Source organism: Triturus cristatus, chromosome 6 (genome assembly GCF_964204655.1).
Source record: "Triturus cristatus chromosome 6, aTriCri1.1, whole genome shotgun sequence".
Classification (NCBI taxonomy): Eukaryota; Metazoa; Chordata; class Amphibia; order Caudata; family Salamandridae; genus Triturus; species Triturus cristatus.
Window position 1 is genome coordinate 1,333,000,602 of NC_140589.1, and position 23,483 is coordinate 1,333,024,084.

General features: G+C 42.1%; 1 protein-coding gene across 4 annotated transcripts in view; it reads right to left on the bottom strand.

Moving 5' to 3' along the window:
• CHRM3 (cholinergic receptor muscarinic 3) overlaps window positions 1-23,483 on the bottom strand; it is a 2,422,098-nt gene that overhangs the window by 307,699 nt on the left and 2,090,916 nt on the right. For all 4 annotated transcript variants that reach the window (XM_085612342.1, XM_085612343.1, XM_085612344.1 and 1 more), the window contains one exon: window positions 12,264-12,438. The gene's annotated coding sequence lies outside the window, so the exon portion shown is untranslated. The remainder of the gene's footprint in view (window positions 1-12,263; window positions 12,439-23,483) is intronic.

Sequence of the window (23,483 nt, forward strand, 5' to 3'; positions counted from 1 at the left end):
GGGGTCCCAAAACGCGTTTTCCCCATGCATTTTTCCATAGGACCTTTAGACACAGCTACAGCCCGAACGGCTGAACAGAATTACTTGAAATTTGGCAGAGAGGTAGCCATAAGGTCAAGAAAGTGCCTTTTGCAGGTCTGGTGTAAATCTGTTCAGTATTTCCTGAGAAAATAGCATTTAAAAGCATATCAATATCTATACGTGCGCACCGTGCGCGCACTGTGCGCGCACCCTGCCGTGCGCGAGCGCAATTCTGATTGGTTGTTAGATGTCGGTAAACATTCGAATCGGTCGAAACCAGGAAGTGTCGGCCGCCATTTTGTCTCTCGCAGTCTGAGTGGGTGAAAAAAAAAGGTGGAGAACGTAAAAAGGGGGCAGAGTGGACAGTTCCTGACCCCCTAGTCTTGGTCAGGGGGTCACAGAATGCCTTAATAAGGATCTTTTATCATATGTTTGTTTAGATCAAGTACCGCAAAACCCCAGGGGTGGAGAAAGGATACAGAGATTAAGGCGTTTAGAATCACGCTACATTATAGATCTGCAAAGCACGAATCCACTGGGTCTGAATAGTAGTGAGGAGCTTGCTGTACATTTAGGATGAATAGGCTGTAATTTTTGATTAAGTAAATCTCCTCTTCAATTCTTTCTGTATATTTTTTGTATTTTTTGTATTGGTTAGAACTATTCTGAAATATGTGTGCGACATTGTATATTGGGTGTTGACTGATCATGTTTTGTTTAGATGTGGTGCCATGGGATCTCTGGTAGAAGGCAGAATTTTGGCCCATCTGTGGGCGAGATTGTGATAGTTATAATAATAACTATAAATCTATCATGTATAATTGATTTTCCCATTTAGGGTTGTATAAATTGTTATTAATGATTGATTAACTTATGTTATAATGTGGAAGTAACGCTATATTTATGGCATTGCGTTCCGCTTTTAGACATTCAAAGATGGCGGAATGATTTGTTGCCGTCTTATGAATAGTCTTTTTTCTGTCTTTACACCGGATATCATGAATGAATGCACATTTATAAATAGAATATGGCCGCAGCGTTTACGTGCAGAAATTGACATAGGCTAAGTGCCGAAACGCGTCTGTTTGCCCGGAGTTCAGGTAATAAATCTTTTGAACTCTCCCCCGTGAGTAATTTACGTAAATGGGTCGCGACACTGCAAGTCGCTCGAATGAGCTATTAGTAATTTACGTAAATGGGTCGCGACACTGCTCGTCATGCTGCAAATAACCCCAAAGGATTCTGGATAGTGTAGTGGCTACGGTGAGTACGCCTACGCCACGAGTATATAGAAATATAATGCCATCCCTGGACACGTGTTTCGAGGTAATTGCCTCTCGTCAGCAGGGAGCAGGTAGGTATGCGGGGTGCCGATGACTGCCATATATATAGGTAAAATACCTTCCAAGGCGCGCAGGTGCAGACACCGGGCTCGTCAGCCATAATGGCTGACGAGCCCGGTGTCTGCACCTGCGCGCCTTGGAAGGTATTTTACCTATATATATGGCAGTCATCGGCACCCCGCATACCTACCTGCTCCCTGCTGACGAGAGGCAATTACCTCGAAAAACGTGTCCAGGGATGGCATTATATTTCTATATACTCGTGGCGTAGGCGTACTCACCGTAGCCACTACACTATCCAGAATCCTTTGGGGTTATTTGCAGCATGACGAGCAGTCTCCCCCGTGAGTGCTGTCTTTTGTTACGGGTACGAATACCCGATGGAACTGTGAGCCGAATATTGAAACGGGAACAACCCGCTTGGCGTGCACCCGTTCGAGAGTGCAACTGGCTGGTGTTGTGGAGCGAAAAAAAATATATATATATATATATAGATATATAGATATATAAAAATAAAAAACACTCAAATTCTCTGCACTTCCGCTCCAATGCTGGCGAACAGAGAACCACGAACCACTGGTAATATTGGCACTAGTTTTTATTAATCCTCAGAATGACGCGTTTCGGACACCACTTGTCCTTGATCACATGTCAGAGAATGCAGTTCGCCATCTTTTTTATTTAGTATGCTTTGTCCTAAAACCACATGATAAATAAACATAGTAAACACACTAGCACCGTGATCTGCATATAAATCAGTCTGTTTTTCTATTTTGTCCATGTTGACGTTGTAACCAAATAATAATACATTCATATCGCCGTGAATGGCTTGAAGTGCACATTACTTTTCTTGTTATTCGATACATGCGATATGTGGAGTAATAAACAATGTCTAAAATTCATAAAAATCATTGTAGATGCATCATAATTATAAATAACTTAAGTGCATAAAACTCCTTGAATAAATAATTTGATTAAAACATGTTTATAAAGGCAAATAAAAAAAACATAAAAATCATACTGTTCATTAATATGACTAATTAAAATCTCACAGTAAATTGCATATCCTGGTAAAAAAATATATTAAATACCTTACGAACAGCCCATTGCTCGCTTTGTAAGCAAAATACTAAATAAACATGTGCAAACAATCGCATGACCCGATGTAAACCTTTAAGAATGTGCAAATTACTGGTAAGGTTAAAAAATAGAATCGTCACATTACTGCTTAAATGCAAATATATATAGGTTAATCCATACATCACAGAATTTTAACCTTGTGATGTTGTTGACCATTCTCAACATTGTGCAACAATTGCAGTCAAATATAAAGTGCTGTGTGCTGAATGTGCTACCCTATGGCATGTTTGACCTAATAAAGTGCATGTGCTAAAAATGTAAACATATCATCGTAAAAACAATATTCAACAAAAAAGAATGTCCATGATATGCTCCAAGATAACTAGGGAGACCGCGGCGGGAACTGCCCATCATAAATAATAAAATCTTATGTTGGAACTATCTAACCAGATGTCACCTAATAATCAATAGGGTAATAGCTAATTTCTTAGTCATAATGGGTTTGATCCTATAGAAAATAATGCAAGTCTTCTGTGTTGTTGAGCCCATTTGGAAATTTACTGTCCAACTTCAAAAACATTTTCGACTCCATCTGCCTTAACCATCTTTCTCTGTCACCCCCGCTACGGAGTTTGTGAATGGCAGTCACAACGGGCCAAGACCAACATAACCCCCTTCCAGCCAAAACGCAGGGTAGACCAGTCACTACCTTGATGGGCTTCCCTGCTTTGGCCGATAGAACCTGGACCTGGACCTGGCCCGCAACTGCAGCGGCATACTCCAGTTCTATGCCAATCTGAACCTATTTGAATCCCTCTGTCCATACTCTCAGGGCCCACCAAGCTAACCCATGTGGAAATATTTCAAGCAGTCAACATTGTTGTTATGTTCTTGCTTGAAATGGCGAGCCACCAGATAAGTCACCTCAGCAAAGGTTTCTTCTTGTTTCCCAAAGTGATCTAAAGTTCTTGGGTTTGGGTCCCAATATTTATACTCAGTTTCTCTTTGTTGTCTGAAGGCAGAGAGGCCTTTGCCTAGTCAAAACCAGTTCTGGTCAGTCCTGGAGCACTTTGTTGACAAGACTCCTTCTTTCCTTTCACAGTGCAGGGCAGAGACATCAGACGCACCACAGGAGGTGGAGCCAGCATTGTGGAGGGAAGGCACAACCCTATTCAGGTCCCAGGTGCCACTCCTTCCACCCATCTACATGCAGATCTCTCTATTCAGCCCTGTGCTGACTCACCCTGTCTCCTGGAATTCCTCAGCCCCTGTCACTCAAACTCCAGACAAGGAATACACAACCTAGCAGAGGCAGGCTTGGATGGTTAGACAAGAAAATACCTACTTTCTAAAAGTGGTATTTTCAAACACAGAATGTGAAAACCAACTTCACTAAAAGATGCATTTTATCATTCTGAGTTCAGGCATACTAAACTCGAATTTCTACCTAGTTCCCTGAGTCAGTTGGGATTATAGGATGTAATAATCAAACTGCCCATCCTGGCCTATAAGGGTAAAGTAGCCTAGCAATAGTGAAACACGAAAATGGCTGTAATTCACTATTAGGACATGCCACACACACCAGGGCATGTCCAACCTTATCCTTACCATGCACCCTGCCCTTGGGCCTACCATAGGGGTGTCTGATATGAAGAAAAGGGAAGGTTTAGGGACTGGCAAGTGGGTGCACTTGCCCAGTCAGCATGGCAGTACCAGACTGCACACAGGCTCTGCAATGGCAGACCTGAGACACACTTTTACAGGCTGCTTCTGTGGGTGGCACAACCAGTGCTGCAAGCCCACCAGCAGCATTTGGTTTACAAGCCCTGGGCACTCCTGGTGCACTGTACTAGGGTCTTACAGGTAAACAAACTAGCCAATCATGGAATCACTAATCCATACATCAATTTACCATAGGGAGAGCATATGCAATTTAGCACTGATCAGCAGTGGTAAAGTGCCCAGAGTCATAAAACCAACAAAAACAGGTCAGAGAAAATACAGGAGGAAGGCAAAAAGTTCAGGGATGACCCTACAAAAAGGGCCAAGTCCAACAGCATTCAATATAGTTCTCCTGCAACCAGCGAAATAGAAACGTTTCAAGCAGGAAATAAACCAGTATCTTTGCAAGGATAGTCAATGGCAGTACATAAGATTAACTCAGCCATCCAAACAGCCAGATACGTTCATATACGTTCAGCTCCACTGTTTACTTCTGGTGTTGTATCATGGAGGAGTTGCACAACATAAATGTCGATGGAGCCTCAGAGCTAGGAGCCTTTTTATGTTAAAAAAAAAAACCTTTCCCTGTTCAAATTCCTTTATTTTCCTTTTTATGTAAAAAGCACTTCCACTTTGCAAATTCCTTTATTTTCCAATTGGTGAGAACACACAGAAATAAACCTGTGTTTTTTCCTGTCCTCCCTCTCAGCAGTGGCAAGAGGTTCGTTGGAAGGGTCCAAGGGATTTAATGTTTGGGAGCACTTTGGATAAATAGCTCAGATTCTTCCGTCTCTGTCGCAACATTTAGGTCCTGCGGAAAGTCCCTGATTAGATTAATGAGGCTTGAATTATCCACCAACAACGGTGCTCCATTCATAGATGTTTTCAGAATGTATGTCTACACCTCAGAATGTCGTGAAAGTGCCTTTCCACTTTCCGATAAATGATAGTACTGCTCTTTCAAAAGCAAACAATGGTTCCAGGACAAGGCTTCATATCCCGGCCTCCTCCACGGGTAACTCTGAGAGTCTTGAATAAGCATCTCTATGTTTTTTTTTTTTACCAGAGGCTTTGTCTCCATCAGTGAGGGAAAGCCTCGCTGATGGAAAGGTGAGTTGGATCAGCGTCCTATCCGCTTAACCTACTATGAGCCAGTTGTGTGTGATGACGTTAGGCTGAGACGCCCCATCTGGACCAAGGGCCTTATTTAGCGTTTGATGGTCAGTTCGCATTGTCCCGCCAGGGCGGAGGAGGTTGCAGCAATAACCCACATACTGCAGAATATTAACTTTTCCAAAATACACCAATGCATAGAATTAAGCAAAAGCAACAGATAAGTTCAACAAATCATTCTGAGCTGGTGCAAAAACATGTACGGAAAAGATCAAAACTATCAGTGTTCTTCTTGAGAATATGTATTCAAGCATTGGTTTATGTAAGTTCATAATTTGAAAATTCTGAATTTATCTGGAGCAGGCAACATTATCATTGACATCTTTAGTAGTTGCTTAACTATTTGGACATATGTTAAAGAGACTGTACATTTTTATGAACTGTTTTTTTTACAAAGAAGTGCCAGTGCCAGATCAGCTTGTATCACCCATTGCACCTGCCAGTGCTGCTAACGCCAGTACCAACACAACTACTAACATCACACATCCATACAAGTGTGACAATTTGAACTATTCCAGGCCTCCAATATAACAAGGCTGGCCTGGGCTGCTGGCTAAACTCTCTGCTGATGTGCACATCTTAAAAATAGCTAAACAATGGCACCAATGTGGTAGACTGCCATAAACATCATTGTTGAGAATTATTTGCTGGTGTTGCCAACTGGCAAACACCAGCTCAAATTAAGCACTGTTGTACTTTTACTTAAAAAAAGCAACAAAAGAGATTGAGAATATTTGATAGTTTTAGCAATCAGGGAATGTAATGCTAAGGGAAGAAAGATGAACATATGGACTTAAGGACATATGTACTTGGTTCAGGCATATTGAGGTGCTGAGGAATGCACTCAACAAAACTGATGCCATGAGTTACACTCCACTATAGTAACCCTGGGGATAGCACAACCCAGAGAGATCACAGAAGCAAAAAAGGAGACACGAAATATGGCATTCTAAATCACGCGCGCATAAAAATAGTCACACTTTGTTCATAGATTCACCGAAGAATTGTGTAGTAACTTGTGCACTTACGAGAATTACATAAGGAGAACTAGGAAGATAGAGGGAGAAATATCTGGACATTAATATATGGGTGGCGGTTTATAGTCACGATTAGCGGGAAAATGTTGATACACGAACAGGTTACTAGATAATCGCTTGTAAAATGTTTTAAACATGAACTAAGTGACATCAACTTGGAAAGTTCTTGTATTGAAACATTGTTTTTTAATTGTAGAAAACCCCTGACGAAGGGCCACGAGCAGGCCCGAAATGCATTGGGTTAATGTGATGGATTAATGAAGATCACTTACATGCACTCCTAGCTACCGATTAAGGCCACGGCATGTCTGTAGCGTTTGAGGTTACAGTGTTGAAAGTAAGATGTCTCACAAGTGACTATGGATAAATCCTGGATACCGTGAATAACTTTGATTAACTTTGAATAAATCTTTGGAGAAAAACTTGGTTCAACATATTGCATTATTGGTATGCACATACTTATCGCTGTGCGTCCAGTAATGGGGTGAAAGATCACCCCATTGTTTTCAAGACTGCCATAAGCACCATTGTTGAGAATTATTTGCTGGTGTTGCCAACTGGCAAACACCAGCTCAAATTAAGCACTGCTGTCCTTTTACTTGAAAAAAGCAACACAAGAGATTGAGAATATTTGATAGTTTTAGCAATCAGGGAATGTAATGCTAAGGGAAGCAAGATGAACATATGGGATTAAGGACATATGTACTTGGTTCAGGCATATTGAGGTGCTGATGAATGCACTCAACAAAACTGATGCCATGAGTTACACTCCACTATAGTAACCCTGGGGATAGCACAACCCAGAGAGATCACAGAAGCAAAAAAGGAGACACGAGTGGTGCTCGCCTCTGATGCAGCACTCTTACAGAATTCCTTCTTTTGGGCCACTATTAATAAGATAAGGACTCCCAAAGTCTCCGAGCCTCTATATGAAATCATAGCACTGCACAGTGGATGCAGCAAGTGTGAGCATCAGCACACACGGTAAGATGTGATATGGGTGGAACAGCCTAAGAATGGAAGCGAAGAACTGGGAAGTGGAAAGTGGCAGAGACATATAATTAGAAAGCGGAGAAGGAAACTTACAGAGCATCAAATCATTTGTGAGCATTCATCCTGAAATGGACTTTATAAAATCACTGTGAGACTGAAACATACTGACATCTTATTGTGACTCTAGACCAAAGGGGAAAGTATGCTTTCCTGACGGTCTTGAGTGAACTGTTCTAGTCTTAATCATTACTGATTTGAAGGACACCTAGGCATATAGTATGATCCTTTTCTTTTTGTTTGTATGTGAGACCTTTGGGCACAAGTCAATATTTACACACATGAATCATTTTGAGTTCTATTTTATGCAACATTTCTGTAGAACAAATCTCTTCTATTCTTCACTCAAGTGCAACAATAAGCAGACTTTCTTTGAGAATATTAGCCAATCAATCCACGGTTACTGATGCTCTGTATAATCTTTGCTTTGTTGAAGTTTCAGCTCCAGTGGTGCACCTGTATGACCACCTGCTGGAGCACCAAGCATCTTTTGTGACTGTACAATTGACTTACTGTGATGTACGGATTAGTGGGCTGTCTGCCACAGTCACAAACAGAAACAGTGCACCATCCCATAGTCTGCTGAACAGGTGCAATGCACATGTAATGTTGAGAGCACGAGTGAAGCAGGGGCTGCAGTGTCCCACTACATTCTCATTACCTGCCTAATGCCCGCGCGCCAATGCTGTATAAATGATGCTATGCTCTCACATTACAAATTATCCAGCAGAAAATATTCTTTATAGGATACCAATATACACGTGGCCATTCAACATGCATCTATTTTCATTGCGCAAGCTCCTTCGCAATGAAATTACACTTCAGAATTTCACCACCAACTTTAGAGAAAACACAGTCCATGGTAAATTTCATAAACATGTCTTGAAACATGCTTGCATTTACCACATGAGCATGTTTGCCCTATAATGCAGACATGCTATTCCCATTCAGTGGCACAATTGAATTGCTGCACTATAGAAACATGAAACACTTGGGATGCACCAATGCAGCACCACGCAGTATAATCACCCAGGTTTTCTTGCTGGGTATATAGAGCCAGGCTCATCATCGCATGCCTGTAGTGCCTATCAGAAATTGCTTCTACCAGAGCATATATCCACAGCTTCACACATGCACGGCCCATGCCATCCAGCCTTACAGCAATCAGGCTGTCTTCAGTGCCAAGTAGAATACTTCACCAAACACATGGAGGGCAGTCAAAGGACAGCACTGTGAACATGATCAGAGAGGTTGGTCAGTAAAATCAACTGGGGTAAAACAATATCACATTCAGGGCCGGATTGGTAACCCAAAGCAGCCCAGGCAATTTTCTTGGATCAGCCCCCCAGGGATTTTTTTACTGGGGGACGATATTGCAGCATGCTGCAAAACCGGCCTGCATCGTTGCAAAAGTGGCCCCCACCCAGTGCATAATTTGTAATATATTAAGTGCTAGGGCTCTGGCCAGGAAGCCACTGCAGCATGCACCACGAATCACCCTTGTCATCGTTGCCAAAACAACTAATAACCATCTCTCTCACATGTAAATGCGACAGTTCAGATCCCCAAAGCTGAAGGAATGGCTGGGTAGGCAGGTATTAGCAATTTTAATGTATATTGTAGTCCTAAACTCCAGCTGTTCTGCTCATCTCTAAATTAGATGAGCAAGACTGTTCTAAGTATGGTGTTGTGAATTAGGTGCCGGTGCCGAGCACCGGTAACCAATTAAGTGACGGTGCTGAACACCGGAAAGCACCGTCTCAAATTAAACACTGCCTCCAACCTTCCATCCTACCGGACAAACGCCCAATGCCCACTACCGCCAGTTCGGCCCTGATCACATTTGTAATATTCGGGATGCTGTGAGTGCTGCTTTGTTTTGAGTCTCTAATTACCAAAAACAATGCTTTGAGAGATTTATTTATACCTTTGTGCAAATCTCTGTTGTCCATTCATTCCCTGCCCGAAGTCACAACCCATGGTATGATATTAAGCATGTTATGGAAATGAGGGAGGGAATACTGCAAGTGGGGCTTCTGGCTTTCCAAGCACTATCTTCCCTGCTTCATCTGTTCCATCGGGGAGCGGAGATCATACCCCAAGCATGTACCCCATGCTCACCAGAAGGACGGAATACTTAACAGGAAGGGTCTTCTAGTCAAATGAGTGCATCATGTTTATGGTAACAATATGAATGGGTACATTCAGCATCCCCTGACTAACGCAGTAATTTAGGTAAAGGGCAGTGAGCAGGTTAACGGCTTTATTTGAAGTTTGATGTTCCGGGTGCTTAATTTGTAAAATAATTGCCTGGGCCCTCATCTGAAGGCCACTGCAATTTGCATCACACATTGTCACTGTACCTACACAACTGCTAACCATCACACTGATACAAGTGTGACAATTCAGACTGTTTGAGGCCACCAAAGCTTTAAGAATGTCTTGGGTGGCATGTGTTAGTTGTTTTCAATGTATATTGAATAAACAAACAACAGTTTTTCAGCTCATCTTTAAATGACACAAACAGCGCCACCATGTGGCAGCTTTCATAAGTGCAGGTTCCGGCAATTAAGTGCTAGTGCCGGCAATTAAGTGCCGGTGCCGAGCACCGGAAATCACAGACTCAAATTAAGTATTGTGGGTGCTCCATCAGAAATGTGGTGGATGCCCCGTCCACCATGTTACAAGTGCAAGTTCTACAGTGAATGCTAATCTCAATACTGCGCAACGGACATCTGTCACATTTTTAAAGATTACTATTCAGCCAACACAAGAAACTTTACATATAAACAAAGAACCAGTGAACCTGCATTTTTTGATATTATTTGCAACATACGTGTGAAGATCTTCAATTATCAATTGAAATACTAATATTAAACCAAACTCAGTTCCTAATCAATGTTGTAATTAATTTTGGATGAAGCAGGACATTATGCAATCTGGCATGCATTAAAAATAACTGTATGATACAAAAGAACCCCAAAAGACCTTAAAACCACAGACTGTATTTCTCCTCGCTACCCAGAATCCCACCAGTGGTACTGCGACAAACTCCAGCCAGATGCTAGCGAAATAGGTTTCGAGTTGATCAACCACTCCAGGCAATACAAATTATTCATCAAGCATATTATATTTACAAATAAGCTTTATTTGATAGTCAACTACTTTTCTGGCTTTGCTTCCAAGTCATATATTTCCTAGAAATCAAGCATCTTCTCATATATTTCTCAAATCCATTGAGAGCGTAGCTATATAAAGCATCTTGGTTAAATAAATTACAATGCAAACAGGTCTGCTACTTCTGACAGAATGTATTTATTTATGAGTAATAGTCTGACGCACTGACCTTACCCAATGGGCATTAAGTTTCTGCATCATCAAACTGCAAAGGGTACATTTAAACGGATCTTATGCAACGTGAGATGATAGAAAATGAAACAAACTAAAACAAAAAAGTTCATATTCAGAATTTCCTTCCATTCCACAAATTACAGGCAATATTTTATTGTTAAGGGACTACAGAACTTTATTGCAAATTTTACGCAATCCATCTTAATGTAGTATGGTAAATCATTTGAACACGCAGACGTGACTGCAAACAAAGAGCTCTGTTTCTTTTACAGGTAAAGGCAATGTTTAGGACAAAACAAGGAAGTGCGACAAAGAGAATGTTGAAATATACAGGAGACTCCATCCAGAAAACAAGGGAATGGGAAAAACCGAGGACATTCCCTGAGGTGATTTTATTTTTATATAGACACTCATAATTTGAGATCTAATAAATATTGCATCTAGCTCTAGCAAAATGTAAATGCTCTGGCATAGGTACGTATCTAATAAAATGCGCCAGAAACAGGATTGGTACACTCTGTGACTAGGGTTCAATGTAAACAGATCTTTCTTTGGGGAGAGCAAGGAGATGTGTTCGCTGCATATAGATAGATACGAAGATGAATAGATAGATAGATAGATAGATAGATAGATAGATAGATAGATAGATAGATAGATAGATAGATAGATATTGTACCATGAGGTAAGGTATTACACTTAATAAAATGGTTTCAACATATTAGTTACCTATCCTTACAAAGGGTGCTAGTTGGATATAATCTAAAAATGTTAGAACAGTGTTTAGCACCAATATATCACTTAACAATCTGAATTGTCATCTTAAACAACACTTAATACATTTGTATTAATAAAATAACAAATGAGGCCATCAGTTTAGACCTAATCTAAAACGAGATGCAAATAATGGGTTATGTTTATGAAGTATTTCTGTTGGGGAATAAGCTTTCAGAGGGATATGTGCTCACCTTTGCTCTATCACAAATGTAACTATTAAGACACTGTGGTGTTATCACAAGTATGGGGTGGTGTAGGATTTGCATTATTCCAGGCCCAATGCTTCCTTTTGAATCTCTCACCAAGCACGTATAAAAATAAATATTTAGGAACTTTTGCAACAATTTCGCACCACCGGTAGGTGGCACTTGTTTTATTGAAGTGCTGGCTCTGGCCTTACTTTAGAAGCAGCCACATTCATATTGCATGTTTGCAACAACTAGTGTCGTCTCTAAACATTCACTGTCTTCCCAGGAGCGGCCCGTGCAGGTAAGAGAGGTGGGTGAGTGGTGGGGGAGTCGTCAGACGATGATGAGGGCAAATAAAATATTTATTTAATTTTCCCTCGTCCTCATCTTTCGACTCCCCCGCCCAACCCTGCCCTACCGCCCCACTGATGGGCCGCTCCTGTGTCTTTCACCAATACTCTGTACCTCACAACTGGTTCTTCAACAACTGACAGTAAAAACATGCAGTATGAGATTGAACAAACCTTTTTCAGCTGTGGGAAAACTCTATCTTGGGTGGTCGTAGGACGCGGAAAAATAAGAAACAGAACATTGAAGTAATCCGCGTTCCTAGCATCAGCGAAAAGCATGACCTCAGAGAGAAATGTTGTCTGAGATACCCCAGGAACCGATCTACTACGTTTAGCACCAACAAATAACCTGCAAATGAAAAGTGAGAAGAGGTTATAACAGACTGGAACAAGCATGATAAACAGGACAATAAAATACAAACACTCTAACGCTTCGACAAAGGCATTGCACCCCCAGCGCCCAGATACCCCTAGGGTTGACAGTGCTGAGCTATATAAATGCTGATTGATTGATTGATAACACTATGGTTCTAGATGTCTTTGCCAATTAAATATTAGAAATTAAGAACAAGATTAATAATAGCAAAGCGTTTTGACACATGCTATCTTTATTTTACTTAAAGTTCACACTACATAAATAACGGGCCTGTTGACAAAGATAAATTTACCCAAGTAGAGTTACTTCCATGTAAATCTTTTCCTGCATCCAGGTGTAAGATTTTTTGTTATGCTCCATTTCCGAGTGTAGATTTATTCCTAAGTGTATACAAGATTCCATGCCCTCAGTTTAGAGGATGGAGACATCTATGACTGAATTTACAGCTATAAAGTTGCCACTAGTAACTTTTCAAATGTATGTGGATATGGGTGCAACGTTGGTGTGGATATCCACACAGATAGGAGAGTTGGAGGTCTCAACCCATAAGTTAGTGAAAAGCATTTTGTGGAACCTAAGTAGTCCTACTGCAGTTCTACTTTACGTACTACAAAATGCAGTTTGTGAATAGTCCACATTTAGACACAACACGGAGGAGCAATACATAATAGATTTGGTTTAGAACAGTTAGATCTTGAGTAGTGACTTTAAATGCATCAGCAATTGTGCATTGAGTATATGGCTGTGCTGTTGGTTATTCCAGTGACAGGGAGCCACAATAGAGAAATAACTTTTTGCAGCCACTTTTTTTTAATCTGGTCTTGGACATGATAAAGAGAAGTTAGTTGACTGAGCGTAGGCTGCGAGCCGATATAAATTTCGAAATGTATTCCTGGAGGTATTTGTGAGGAACATATAAGCAACAATATTACAACAGCACCAGAGGACTGTAGGTTGATTCTCACAAACCTTACCGAAAACCATTTATCATTTTATGGATGTGCTGTATAAGGCTTCCATTGGAAGCCTTTAGCTTGAATAAGTGGATCACAATCTGGTCATTCACTACAGTGAATCATAACAGTGGGTTAAGATAGGTGGTTAAATACTGTTGTGACGTCACCCATGAAAAGAACATGGTCCCACTTTGTTTCACCACTTTGCCTGGGTGTCCAAAGATCCAGGAAAATTGGCAGAAAGGTGATTGTGATCTCACCTGCCTTGTTGTGCCTCTCCAAGGTTTACATAGACCTGAGGGTGATGGGAAAATGCCGGCGGTACTGTGCCTTGGCGATGGAAAAATGCAAGCATTAATGTGCCTGTGGCAACCGCTTTCTCCCTTGTCAGCACAGGTCTGCAGAGACCCACTCTGAGTGGAGATCTGAAGCTGCATGGTGCTGACTCTCCACTGTCACATAGAGTGGCTTTGGAGTGGGAGGGCTTGGGAGTGCACAGAAGGTGCAAGTAGCAGAGCTATCTTTTTTCCAGTGTAAATGGTGAGAAGAAGAGAAGTTTGCAGAGGGTGATGGGGGTGGGCTACTTCCGGCCAGGTTTCTTTGCACAAATTAGCTTGAGGGAAGTAGGTGTGATGGGTATATCCATGGAGTACTGTTGTTGGGCGGCAGGATGCTAGGTATATCGTTAACATTGTCTACGATGTCACTCAGAACCTCAGGGTTCCGAGTGACATCAACAATGCGATTCACTCTTGCCTATTTGATGTCACTTTAGAAACCCTCAGTGAATGACATCCTCGTTAATCACAGTTATATATATATATATTAACTGAAAAAAACAAAGGTTACAGGAGCATTATCGTCAGGAAATAGAATTAAAAAAACACTAAAAAAAACAAAGGTTACAGGGATGTTATAGTTGGGTTCAGATTTTACTCACACAAAAACATAGATATTCAGCAGGTATAGTTATACAAGAAACTATAACTTGTGCCCTAAGGTAACTATAACTCGTGCCCCACCATCCACAGTTTTCTTATCAATAATTTTATTGAAAATGTTACAGTGATATTATCAATGATGTCATAAAAGATGTCATGAATAATGTGGGATAATTATCAGTGCCTCCGGCCATGCCCTGTGGCCAACTCCCCAAAGGCAGCCAACCCACGAAGGGAGCACACAGCCCCACTCCCAGGGCTGATTTCGGCCCCGGGGACCCCGTCCCCTAGGTCTCACAGCTGAATTTATGCAACACACAGCGCCCCCTCCCGGACTGATTTCCGGGCCCATGGACTCTATCTCTTGGGGCCTGGCCTTATTATAAATAGGGAGGGGGCATGCAGCCCCCCTCCCCAGGTCAATATTGACCTAGGGGACCTCATCCTCCGGGGCCTGGCCAATAAAGGGTGGGTGCCCTGGTGCCCACCCAGGGCACCCACCATCTCCTTTTGGGATCCTCAGGGGGCGCTCCAAGGGTCCTGCAGTCGCAGCCGGCTCCCCAGCTGGTATAGGGTAGGTACTCCCATGCATTCACCCATGGATTTTGGGTTATTCCCAGATTTACTATTAGTGGGGTACCTGGGAATGTGCCAAAATGCTGCGCCTAACCAAGTGAGGTGCAATGAGTAGAAATATCTTTCTTTCTCCTCGTTTTTCCTCTTTCTATGTGTGCTGCATTGGGCAGCACACATAGAAAGAGGAAATGCCTCTCAGGATTGTTTTGTGCAGGAAGGTATTCCTTCTTGCACAAAAGTGATCCTGACTGCAACCCAGGGACCCTTGCAACATGAAGCAAGGGTGCCTGCATTGGCACTAGGCAAACAAAAGTGCGCCAGAACTAGGAACGGACAGGAATGTGCTGCATAATGTTAAATACAGTGCATTCCTGCCCTTTCCCTTCCAAGCAGAGCAGCAACGGGGCTTGCTGCATCGCGCTCTGTGAAAAATGTGTAAATCTGCCCCCTGTATATAGCTTGTAGCCCACAAGGTCAGACATTCCTGTGAAGACTACTAGCTGACCAGTGGCAACTGAACCTGCAGTGGACTTTGCTGTTGCTCTCACCCTAACAGCCTAAGAGTCTCTAAGTGCTCCCCCTGACATCAAAAGGAGCCTTGGAAGTGTGCTATTGTGGTTGTTTTTCCGCAAAAAAAAGTTTGGGATCTTTTTCAAAACTTTTGCTTCAGAGCATCAAGGGGACCGACCACGAAAAGTATCCGACTGGCAGTTCCACAGCATCAGGTTTAATTTCAGTTTGTCTCACAAGGAGAAGAGCTTTACTCAGAAAAACGACAAAATCCCATTTTCAGATTGGGACTTAAAAAAGTTTTCGGACTTCCCTAATTCCAAGCACTAGCGGGTCAAATCTAATTGGTGTTTTCAATCTGCGCTCAATTGCAGCCGGTTTCATTTGTGGCAAGGGCCCAGTCTACCACGATTACTGACGACCTTTGGCACTTTGCACTTTTTGATGCTATTTTCTCTCTTGTCTTTAAAAATTCAGTTCATATCTCCAGTTCCTCCTATAGTTGTTTGGGCATTTTTGCGTCATTTTGAACATCAAATTATTCTCAAATTTGATAAATTAGAGTGGAATATTTATTGTGTTGTGTTTTGACTTCTAAATGTTTTCTTTTGCATATGTTGCCCTAAGTGGGAAGGGTATGCCCAGATGTGGGTCCCGTGCTCACTACACCACTGGATTCAAGCTAGCTTGGTTGATGAAGGGTGATGCCCTGAAACCGGTCCCAGGATGCTTGTTTCCGGTCCAGGGAGGACCTGGCTTGGCAGTTCGGGCTGGACTGTTCCCATATGGAACAGGGTCAAGACTGATTTGCATATGGCTGGGTCCAAACTGGGGTGGTGTGGTGAGCAAAAGAATGATGGATTAATCCCAGAACTTTGTGACTGGAGGTGAATGTTTGCATTGTCCAGCATTCCGTTCATCAATTGTTTCTTTTGCATATGTTGCCCTAAGTGGGAAGGGTATACCCAGACGTGGGTCCCATGCTCACTACACCACTGGATTCAAGCTAGCTTGGTTGATGAAGGGTGATGCCCTGAAACCGGTCCCAGGATGCTTGTTTCCGGTCCAGGGAGGACCTGGCTTGGCAGTTCGGGCTGGACTGTTCCCATATGGAACAGGGTCAAGACTGATTTGCATATGGCTGGGTCCAAACTGGGGTGGTGTGGTGAGCAAAAGAATGATGGATTAATCCCAGAACTTTGTGACTGGAGGTGAATGTTTGCATTGTCCAGCATTCCGTTCATCAATTGTTTCTTTTGCATATGTTGCCCTAAGTGGGAAGGGTATACCCAGACGTGGGTCCCATGCTCACTACACCACTGGATTCAAGCTAGCTTGGTTGATGAAGGGTGATGCCCTGAAACCGGTCCCAGGATGCTTGTTTCCAGTCCAGGGAAGACCTGGCTTGGCAGTTCGGGCTGGACTGTTCCCATAAGAAACAGGGTCAAGACTCATTTGCATATGGCTGGGTCCAAACTGGGGTGGTGTGGTGAGCAAAAGAATGATGGATTAAACCCAGATATTTGTGACTGGGGGTGAATGTTTGCATTGTCCAGCATTCTGTCCATCAATTGTTTCTTTTACTTCTAAATGTTTTACATATTTACTTTATGCTAAGCCTGTGTGCTATGTGCCATAGCTACCAGGAGTTGCAGCTAAGTTTAAATTACTGAAACCTTTGACTGGACCTAACAGATTAGGGACTATGTTACTTGTGGGGGACACCAATCCACCCCAACTAATACACTTCACAGCTGTTACCATTAATACCAATACTGACCCCACAGTGAAATGTGGGGCCTCTTACAGTGCAAAAAGGAGTTGAAGGTAAAGAGTTTTACCCTTTAACCTAAACATTAGCCACTTTTACACTCTCCCTTCGTCAATATATTTTGTGAATATATGTGAGTATATTTTGTGAACAAACAGTGTTCCATTTCATAGTATTAATTTACAGAACTAATAATTGAGAAGTGTTATTTTTAGAAGTGGTGCATTCGAGGTTTTGAGGCAATACCTCAAAATGATTAAAATTAGTCTGTCACACTGAATCGAGTGTGCATTCTGATGCTTTACTAGAAGATGTTCAGTCACAATTTCCTAGTTCCAAGCATTGCTGCAGTAGTATAGTGGTGATATGAGCACAGTTATGTTTATTGCTTAGACACAGGGCTGCCTCCTCGTGCACCTACTCAATTAATGTACATTAAAATCCCGAGTCTTCAGAATGGAGCTAGTTAAGTGATCTTTTTCACTTCAAACTTGACTGAACTCTATTTATGTGTGTTTCCTTCTTGCAAAACCACCATATTAAACCTGATATTCTAACTATGAAGCTCATCATTCTAATCTACACCTTTCACACCAAATCATTGAATAAAATACGCCAGGCATGATATAGTACCTCAATTTTGATAAATGAGAGAACTTTTAGACTTCTAGGAGGATAACATGTTTTCTGTAGGATTGGTATGATGGTGTTATAAGTTATACTTTAATTCTAACATCACTGAACAAATACATTTGGCCACTAATTTCTGAATGACAACAGGGGTGCAATAATTTGAATTTCCACAGGAAAGGTATTCCCAGGACAACGTGCCGTCACTGGGGGTGTTCTCTTTAGAAAGCCAAGCCTTGTGTAAATATGACATGACTATGAGACCTATTTCTTGGCTCACGTGACCCTAGAGCCATCAGTTAATGTGAACTTACCCTACAGGATCAAAGGATGTGAAATAGAAGGACCTTGATGATGATGCCGCCGGTATATCATCGAGTATGGATGTATGACGATTCAACGCAAACAAACACAACGCACACCACTACATCGCATTCATTACATCGCACACACCGTTACATAGCATGTATTCACCACGCAAACCACAACATCGCACGATGCCTTCACACGCATGCAAAAGACATTTACAACGCACACCAAGACCGCGCATTCAAGCACTCCGCCCGACACTCACGGCAAAACAGTACCGTACACTAACATAAACCCTAAGCCCTAACCCTAAAGCCTAAAACACGTACATACACGCCCCCTAACCCTAAGCCCTAACCCAAAAGCCTAAAACACTAGCCTATACGCCCCCTAACCCTAAGCCCTAACCCTAAAGCCTAAAACACTAGCATACACGCCTCCTAACCCTAAGCCCTAACCCTAAAGCCTAAAACACTCCCATATACAACAATTAACCCTAAGCCCTAAAACCTAAACCCCCCCCCTCCACTGCACTACCCATAAACTACCCTAAACCCTAAAACAGCGTCGACCTTACCTGGTTCCAACGTTGTTTCCCCTGCCGCCCGTGTACCCGCGCCTGCGTTCTAACAGCGCCCGCGATGCAATGGCACCCGCGATGGAACGTCGTGCGTAGTGAACGCACGCGGCGTAACGTCGCGTGCGTTGTGATGGCATGCGATGTAAGCGCATGCGATGCGACGCATGCGTTGCGATGGGTGTTCCCCATCGAGTATACATGCACAGGCAGCTGCAAGCGATAAACACAGACAGGAGGAGACCATCGACAAGCGTATGAAATATAGCTAAATTTGATAAAACCAGGGCCAGGGAAGGCACACTGAAAATCCAATGGGGCAAAGAAGAGGCTTTGGCAATGGCCACCAAATAGTTGGTGTGGCAGAAGAGCCTCCACATCTGAGGAAGCATATGGTCTGCTGAATCGAGCATTTGCTGCTGCATTGGTTATATATATTTTTTCCCACAACAGCTCCTGTCTCTTCTGTACACAGTGAGCTGCTGTGATGAAACAACTGTCTGTGGCTTCACATTCACCCTGATGCGATTTTCTCCGTTGGTGTCCTAGTTCCTTGGCTCCACTCCTCTCCCTATCTTTCATTTAAACCCTATTGATCCCTGTTCCGCTCAATTCTGTCCCCTGCTGCAGTCCGGCCAATTTTCCCAGGTGCATGCATGATGTATTAATCCAGTGAAGGTTTTTTCTTTGAATTCTGGGGCTTGTAGTCTTGTTTGTTCCATTATAAAAACAGAATTCGAAGTCCCAGAATTCAAAGGAAAAAACTTGGATTGGAAGAGCACATCATGCATGGACCTAGGAAACTTGGCAGCAATGTTGCCTCCTCTTCTACTTTATTTTATCTGCCCCAGGAATATGGCAGTCCTGTAATTATACCTCAAATAGTTCACACAGGGGAGCTTCCCCCAGCATGTCATGGGCAGTTAATCGTTTCATGCGTATTCCTGTAGGAAGGGGATTCCAGGTATGCATGAAGAGCCTAAAGAAAGATTCTGATAAGGATTTAGTTTCTGCTAGATATTATTTTCACATGATGTGGTTGCTGCCAGTGACCACTAGAGCCATTTGATTTATTTACTGTGTATTACATCCAGGAGTTTTTGTAAAATGTAAGGGGTCGTGTCTATTTCAAATTGTGAGGGGTGGCTTAGTCTGTAGCCAGATTCAACTGAGGAGGGCTACTCATCTCTCAAGGGGATGTAAGGCAAACTTTGGTAAACTGAGATGCCTAGACATGTCTGTCTGGATATCTCTCACAGAGGCCTCCAAACCTTGAACATGAGCTATGCAGTGGTGACCCTGAGGACCCAGAATTTATCAAAGGCAGTTAAGCAGAAGAGAGAGCGAAGAAGGCCTGAGACAACTTGCTATGCATTATACATTTTAATAATCTTTCTGTATCTAAAAAGGAAAGTAAACATTGTGACTTCGAAATATGTTGAATCTTTTTTGCAACAATCTGGGATGTGTTGGAAGTTTGATAGTATCCCATCTGTTTATTTAAATTATAATGTAAGCGCAAAGGCCAAACCTGAGAATAGAATTTAATGCCGTTTCATTTATCAAGGACAGTTGGTGTCTGTTTTGAAGCTCTCTACTAGGGGAAAGAGAAAATGTTTTTTTCCCCAAGATAAAACAAATTGGTTAAGTAGTAGAACCAAGACTGCATTGATGGTGTGTTTATTCCAAGGTCTGTAACTTTCCAACTACACCACATTTTGGTGTACAGACCATGAGTCTGGACATTGTCTTCCCTTGGATAGTATCCCATATGTGTTGTTTTCCTATCCAGTTTTTTATCAAACAATTAGTACCAGTGTTTAGCACAATCCTGGCAAAAAAGGGAGTAGAAGAAAAAGGTCACACAATGATTGTCTAAGACCACACAGTTTGATGATTCAACGTTCTAACAGACCACAACCATCAATGGCAGTGGTTCAGAAGGTGAAGCCCGGGGCCTTGCCTGCCCAGAGATATCCCACTGTGTCTGGGTCTGCATATTACCAAACAGTTTTGGGAAAGTTGCTAATCTGGTATTAGTTGTCAATACTCCTGGCCTCCTTGCTAAAGTGTTAAAGTGTATTCATGAGGTACATGGAGCTTGGAGGTGGCGATGAACACCCATCCCTGGTAAGTGCCCAGATTGTTGTCAATGTTTCTAAAAGTATTTACTGCCGGCATTGTACCTGTTTATAAGCACTCTTAAGGTTTGTAGGTAAGAGAAAACTGCAAAAGGCAGTCAGGCTTTTTCCACATTGTCTGAGGCAGTTACTTTGCTGTATCCATGCATCATATTGTGGTTGACCATATAAAACGTGTACCACAGTTACAGTATTGTGCACTTTATTCTCATAGCGCAACAATAGCAAACAATCAAGTGTAAATCCAGGAATCCAGTAAACGGTGTGGAATCTAAACACTGTATAGCACAGCATTCAATGTTTGTTAACTCTAGGACAAACACCTCTCACTCTTAAATAAATGTTCTCTGATGCCTCTGTGTACAAACAGATTTGCAAAGTGATAATGAATGATTACGGCTTTTAATGGTCCTTTAATGGTCTCATGAGAAGCCGAAGTTAACTGTTTCCGATTAATCATAACACCCTCTCTTGTATTACGGCTAGGCAAAAACAAGATGTACAAAGTGGCCCGAATAGATTACTATAAATTGCTGAACCAAAATGTTTTAATGTAACTTATAAGGCTATTGTCTATTAGCCCCTGAACACTAGATTACGTTTTTATGCACATTAATTAATTATAAATGTAGTGTGAACGTTGTCAGGGTATATGAACTGTGTTTTAATCGTTTTAAGATGTTTTAGTACCTACTATGCATTTTAACTCTGATTGTTCTAAGATATTTGGATGTTGCAATATGTTTGTATTAATTTCCATGTATGCACTTTTTATGCACCGGAAACAATGTGAAATAAAGTTTGTGAAGTAAAGTAAAGATAATGAAAAATTGTCCACCTTACACCTCTCTTTTCAGAATGCTCTGGAATAACACTGGGACTCCTCTCACTGCAACATTGTGAGCCTGCCTATATTTATCGGCCATTCATTTACAGGTTCTTCTTGCTCCATGCTGCACCAGTTGCAGTATTCCAGCACTGATCCCCAAAAAGAGAGTTTACATTTGCGAATGGCTACAGTATGGAACTATCTCCTCATCATCCACACATAATACAGTCGCGGCTCCTCGTGGGAGTGCTGCGGGCGGTGGGGTGGAGCGGGGAGGGTTAGGGTGGGGGGTAGTACACTCCGGCTTATGGGCGAACAGAGGTAAGTAAATAAATAAATAAATAAAACGAATTACATTGCGTGTGATGCATCGCCAAATGGCCAATGGACTTGCAGCAAACGAATGTGCTAGTATTTACAACGGAAGGCCGCGGAAGGGACTTTGACAATGTTTCAAGTCATAGGGAACAGGTGAACGATCATCAAAAGCAATGTAATCATAACAGAGGAAATAAATACTTTCTTGGGGTGTATAGGCCCTGCGATAAAATGGCTACTCACTAAAGTGACAGTTCTGCTAATGTTCTGTTCCTCAGAGGTTAATTTGATTAGATACTATGTATCTCTTTTTGTACTGCACTGCATGTTCTGTGTACAGAAGAATATGATGAGTCGGGTTTGGCTGTAAGTAGGTGTGGGAAAAGGTAAAGTGAGAAAATGTAATGTGGAAAGTACTAGACAACTTTACGGATGTTTGTGTTTTTCTACATATTTACATTACGCACATATTGGATGCGCTTAGATTTAAAAAGAAGTAAATCGAAACTTACCTGCTTATTTATGGACCCAGCTTTTCACTGTGTTAGGTTCCTGCGCTGCTAACATTTGGTCATAGGTTGTGCTACTTGTTTCCTGACATCGCCCACCAGGAGGACATCCACTTTTAATACCGACTAGAGCCAGGTGTGGCCGGTTCAGGTAGGAGTGGTGAGGTGGAGGGTAGTCAACAGTCGACGTAATAGGGAAAATTAAATTTAAAAATAAGTAAAACCACTTACCTTGCGCTCGCCAAATCGCTGAGTCGGCAATGCGATGAGCGCAAGGTAAATGGTTTTATTATTATTTTTTTTATTTTAGTTTCCCTACTCTGTCATCTGTTGCCTCCCCCGCCCCACCCCACCCCACTTACCTGAACTGGCCGCACCTGAGGGGTGGTGTTCACTAAGCTGATGTAGGCATCTTCCTTATGGCAAAACTATGATTGTCTACTGTATAAGAGTAGATCTCTACACAAAAATGGCCTCTAACAAGGATTTGTTGTAAGACGAAGTGTTACAGTGGTGCTGGAACTATTTTCCGAGTGGGTGTGCTGGCCTTTTTGATACTTTCCATGGTGATATACATTTTGAAATATTTGTACTTTACTACCTTTTTATTTGTATTTGTTAGAAAACCTCAGGAACACTGTGGCATTCTCTTTTTACCAATGTCTCAGCAAGAGTGTCACTAGTTAAAATTCTAAAATGAAACTGCAGTCAGAGAAAGGAACAGTATTCCTATCTATCCATTTAAAAACTCAAGCACTCTGTAAAACAAAGTTGCATGTCAACACACAGCAAATGCTTCAAGATGAATGAATCTCGACCTCTACGTGTTAATTCTCCATCTAAAGTTTATCAAGAATATCTTGGGGGTGCTGCAGCAGCCCCCACACCCCACCCCGCACTGCTACTCCCAGCGCCACTGAAATGTTTGGCCATTAATTCACGTGAGTCTCC